Source organism: Tripterygium wilfordii, chromosome 9, assembly GCF_013401445.1.
Source record: "Tripterygium wilfordii isolate XIE 37 chromosome 9, ASM1340144v1, whole genome shotgun sequence".
Classification (NCBI taxonomy): Eukaryota; Viridiplantae; Streptophyta; class Magnoliopsida; order Celastrales; family Celastraceae; genus Tripterygium; species Tripterygium wilfordii.
In genome coordinates, this window is record NC_052240.1 from 9,557,278 (window position 1) to 9,563,277 (window position 6,000).

The following is a 6,000-nucleotide window of genomic DNA, read 5'->3' on the forward strand; positions in this document are numbered from 1 at the left end:
TGAGCATGCTTAAGTCCCCACAGGCACCCATTTCCAAAGTAGTAATAGCACTCAATTAAACCCCCACACGTAAATTTTCAGGACATGACCTCACCAAATACCCCACGCAATAACATTTTTGCGCAAAATTTAAGAAGTGGCAAATAAACACCAAAATCACTCAATGCACGACCCAACATGATAGATATGTATATAATGGGACTATGGATGCGAGCGTACAAAGAAACGTGTGTGAGTTTGCAATTTCAAACAAAGAACGTTGGGTGAGGCATTTTCCAAACACGTTAGGCATGAGAATGAAAACTTGAGTGCGGGCAGATTTCAATAGTGAAAGAACTGTTCAAATTGGCCAGAAAACAATCATACAAGTCACTAGAGCATAGTAGAATTGAAACGTGATAGTTCCAAGCACTCACACATGGTTGAGACATTTCATCGAACACGTTGTGTGCACATTCAATACAATTCAAGTAAAGAATGCAAAATCTCCATGGCTTCCCTTATATGGTATAAAGAAAGATTGAATGAGATCAAACAAAAACATTCATACACTTCTAAGCCATTCTCCATCAACCCACACAGCCAATCTCCAACAAATCTCCAATTATCAAGAAAAATCAACATTTGCAGCACACAATATCAAAATTAAAATGCGAGGGAAGGGAAAAAGAATCATACCTGAGATTTAGAGTAACCCAATTGAGGAGAGTGAGAAAATGCAAGTGAAATGGAAGCGAATGGAAGAAGAATGGTTGAGGAGTGGCCGGACTCGAGTGAAATGCCAAATAGAAGAGAGAAAAAAATGAAAGGAGGTGGGGGTGCGGCGCGGGCTGGGGGCTTTAAAAACCTTGGCCCGCGCGTCCGATCGATCTGACTGTAGTCCCGATCGATCGGGTTTGCTCTCGGGTCATTTTGTGATCCAGCTGCTCCGATCGATCGGATACAGATCCGATCAATCGGACTTCGCCTATTGCCAAATCAAATTACCTGGTCCGATCGATCGGATTTTAGGACCAATCGATCGGACTTTGTCTCTGTCCAAAATTTTGTAAACCTGCATATCCTGCACTAAAACACTTCCAAACCAGCCCAGATAGTTTTCAGAACAAGCAAAACAAATATATATACAAAAATAAAGCAATGCAAAAGAAAATAGGGAACGAAAGTACCCCGGTTGGGTTGCCTCCCAACAAGCGCCTAGTTTATAGTTGATGGCCCGACTCTTGTTTGCTCATTGTTGTGGATTTTGGAGAGGAAGAGTGACATTCCCTCCAGAAAATTCAGCTTCATAATAAGGCTTCAATCTCTGCCCATTCACCTTGAAGGTAGTTCCCATTGTTCCATGCTTTATCTCAACGGCGCCATGAGGAAACACTGCGGTAACAAGAAAAGGACCCGACTATCTTGATTTGAGCTTGCCCGGAAATAGACGGAGTCTTGAATTGAATAACAGCACTTGTTGCCCGACTTTGAACTCCTTCCGAACAATGTGACTGTCATGCCATTTCTTGGTCCGCTCCTTGTAGATTTTTGCATTCTCATAAGCATCAAGGTGAATTTCATCAAGCTCATTCAATTGCAATAACCGCTGCTCTCCCGCACTAGCCATGTCAAAATTCAGAAATTTAATAGCCCAAAAGGCTTTGTGCTCCAATTCAACCGGGAGATGGCAAGCTTTCCCAAATACCAAGCGGAAGGGAGACATGCCAATAGGAGTTTTGAAAGCTGTACGGTAAGCCCACAAAGCATCATCTAGCTTCAAAGACCAATCCTTCCTTGAGGCATTGACCGTTTTTTCGAGAATTTTCTTCAACTCTCTATTAGAAATCTCCACTTGGCCACTTGTTTGAGGATGGTAGGGAGTGGCCACCTTGTGAGTAATGCCATATTTGGCAAGCAAGGAATTGAATTGCCGGTTGTAAAAGTGGGTACCCCCATCACTAATAATCGCCCTCGGGGTACCAAATCTTGTAAAAATGTTCTTCTTCAAAAACTTCAACACCCCTTTGGAATCATTGGTGGGCAATGCCATGGCCTCCACCCATTTAGAAACATAGTCAACCGCCACAAGGATATAGTAATTGCCCAAAGAGTTAGGGAATGGCCCCATAAAATCTATCCCCCACACATCAAAAAGTTCCACCTCAAGAATATTGGTCAAGGGCATTTGATTTCGATTGGAAATGTTCCCCGTACGTTGACATTCATCACAAGCAAGAACAAATGAGTGGGCATCCTTGAATAAAGTAGGCCAATAGAAACCGGATTGCAAGACCTTAGCCGCTGTCTTGTTTCCCCCAAAATGACCACCACATTGAAATGAGTGGCAATGTCGCAAGATACTAACCATCTCTTCCTCCGGAACACACCGACGAATAATTTGATCCGCACATTGCTTCCACAAGAAAGGCTCCTCCCAATAATAGAACCGAACAAGATAAAGAAATCTTTTTCTTTGTGAGTGAGATAAGTCTGGAGGAAGGATCTCCTTGGCCAAATAATTGACAAAATCAGCATACCAAGGAGTTGTAGAGGAGTGAATAGCAAGTAATTGTTCATCCGGAAATGTTTCTTTGATAGGAATGGTGGCTTCCTCCCGGCCCTCCAACAATCTAGACAAATGATCCGCCACCACATTATCGGATCCCCTTTTGTCTCGAATTTCCAAATCAAATTCTTGTAGAAGAAGAATCCATCGAATCAACCTTGGCTTGGCTTCCTTTTTCGTCAGTAAGTATTGCAAGGCTGCATGATCGGTATACACAATGACTTTAGAGCCAATCAAGTATGAGCGGAACTTGTCAAGAGCAAAGACAACCACCAAAAGTTCTTTCTCCGTTGTTGTGTAATTAAGTTGAGCATCATTGAGAGTGCGGCTAGCATAGTAGATAACATACAAAATTTTATTCTTCCTTTGACCAAGAACCGCTCCCATAGCATAATCACTAGCATCACACATGAGCTCAAATGGAATGTTCCAATCCGGATAAGTAATAATAGCGGCTGTAGTAAGCCTTTCCTTGAGAGTGGTATAGGCTTCCAAGCATTCCTTTGTGAAATGAAACTTGACATCCTTCAACAATAGCTCACACAAAGGTTTGGTGATTTTAGAGAAATCCTTTATGAAAAGCCGATAGAAACCCACATGCCCCAAGAAACTTCGCACCTCTTTAACCGAAGTTGGTGGAGGGAGTTTCTCAATAAGTTCAATCTTAGCTCTATCCACTTCAATGCCCTTTTGAGAAATCCGATGCCCCAAGACTATTCCTTCTTGCACCATAAAATGGCATTTCTCCCAATTAAGCACTAGATTGGTCTCTTCACATCTTTGAAGTACCATGGATAGATTTTTCAAACAAGCATCAAATGATGAGCCAAAAACAGAAAAGTCATCCATGAATACCTCAATTGTGTGCTCCACCATATCACTGAAAATACTCATCATACACCGTTGAAAGGTGGTCGGTGCATTGCATAAACCGAAAGGCATCCTTTTGTAAGCAAAAGTTCCAAAAGGACAAGTGAAAGTAGTCTTTTCTTGATCTTCAGGAGAAATGGGGATTTGATTGTACCCCGAATAACCATCCAAGAAACAATAGTAAGAATGCCCAGCAAGCCTCTCTAGCATTTGATCAATAAAGGGCAAAGGAAAGTGATCCTTCCTAGTGGCATTGTTGAGCTTCCTATAATCAATGCAAACTCGCCAACCGGTAGTAGTTCGGGTGGGAATCAATTCATTCTTCTCATTCTTCACCACCGTGATTCCACCCTTTTTGGGAACTACTTGCACCGGACTTACCCAAGAACTATCCGAAATAGGGTAAATAATTCCTGCATCAAGAAGTTTCAAAATTTCAGCTTTCACCACCTCTTTCATATTAGGATTGAGTCGGCGTTGATGTTCCACCGAAGACTTGTAATCCTCCTCCATCAAAATACGATGCATGCACATAGTGGGGCTAATTCCCCGAATGTCCGCTATTGTCCACCCCAAAGCCATTTTATGCTCCCTCAACACTCTTAAAAGCTTGTCCTCTTCCTCCATATTCAAATTCGAAGAGATAATAACCGGTAAGGTATTAGAGTTTCCCAAATAAGCGTAGCGAAGATGAGATGGAAGAGGTTTCAAAGTAAGTGTCGAAGCTTCCACAATACTTGGTTGTGGTCTAGAAGGTAAGACACCAAGAGGCTCAATTTTCTGGAACCTTCTTGGTTTAGAGTCTTTCATAGATTCTAAACAATTCATGAATTCCACCACATCATCATCATCACATTCTATAGCATCCTCATTCACCAAGCAAGACTCAAGAGGATCTTTGCAAGAAGTTATGGCAAAAGTATGTGCTACTATATGATCCACCGTGTCTATACGAAAACAAGATTCCCCATCCTCCGGGTACTTGGTAGTTCAAGGATTTTGAATGTGACTTGCTCATCTGCAATTCGCAACACCAAAGTTCCCTTCTCAACATCAATAAGAGTTCTCCCCGTACGCAAGAAAGGTCTCCCCAAAATAATTGGAGTATTGGCATCTTCCTCCATATCAAGAATAACAAAGTCCACTGGAAATACCAATTTGTCCACCTTGACAAGAACATCCTCAATGATACCACGGGGATATTTAACTGACCGATCCGCCATGACAAGAGACATTGTAGTGGGGCTGATTTCATGCAAACCAATGAGCTTGGCTATTGATAGTGGCATCAAATTGATACTAGCTCCCAAATCACATAGCGCCCTTTCAATTACCGTACTACCAATGGTGCAAGGAATGGTGAAACTTCCTGGATCTTTCTTCTTAATTGGAAGCTTTTGCTGCACGATGGCACTACACTCCTCCGTTAATTGGACACTCTCATAATCCTTCAACCTCCGCTTCTTAGAAAGAATTTCCTTCATAAACTTGGCATAGCTAGGCATTTGCTCCAAAGCTTCTGCAAAAGGTATATTGATCTGCAATTTCTTGAACACCTCAAGGAATTTTGAGAATTGAGAATCACTCTTGTTGTTTTTCAACCTTTGTGGGAAAGGAATTGGAGGCACATACGCTTTAACTGGAGGTGCTGGCAATGAACTATCGGGCCAATCCATTTCAATTGCATATCGAGACTGTAAATTTTTTCTTTTATGCATTTTTTCAACTTCTTCCTTCTGGGCTACCGTGGTCCGATCGATCGGAATTGGGACCAATCGATCGGGGTTGGGCTCTGTCCCATTTTCAATTTCTACTGGAATAGTGGTCCGATCGATCGGGGATGAGGTCCGATCGATCGGAGTTGGGCTCTGTCCCTCCTCAACTATATTTTTCTGCAATTCTTCATCTTTCAGTTTTTTCGCTTTTTCAGCATCTAGATCAGCAGCAGTTTTCACAAGATTACCATTCCGTAGAGTAATAGCATAACAATGATCCTTCCCTTTCGGATTCACTTCCGAATGGCTAGGAAGTCCCCATTTTTCTCTAGAAGATAAAGCATTAGCTAGTTGCCCCACTTGTATCTCAAGATTTCTAATGGAAGCCCCTTGATTGTGAATCAGTGATGCTTGGGTTTGTAATGCAGAATCAGTCTTGCTGATGAAGTTGTTTGTGTTGTTGGTTAATGCCTCCATACTCTCGGCCATCTTAGCAAACATTTCATCAATGTCCCTCTTCTTCTCTTGGGGCTGCATTTGTTGAGGAGGAGGGTTTTGCACGTTTTGATTGTTGCTCCAAGAAAAATTTGGATGATTTCTAAATCCCGGATTGTAGAGATTTGAGTATGGATCATTTCTTGGCCGATTATTGTGCCCACCTCCAATAGCATTAGCTTGCTCACTTTGAGAGGAAGATGCATTAGTAATCAAGCATTCTCCGGTTTGATGGCTAGCACCACAATAATCACAAGATACGAAAGGCGTTCCTTGAACCACATGCACTCCTTGAGAAGAATTCACCGTCAAAGCATCAATCTTTTTCGCCATAGCAGCCAAGGCGGACATCACATCGGCATCTCTAGGCAT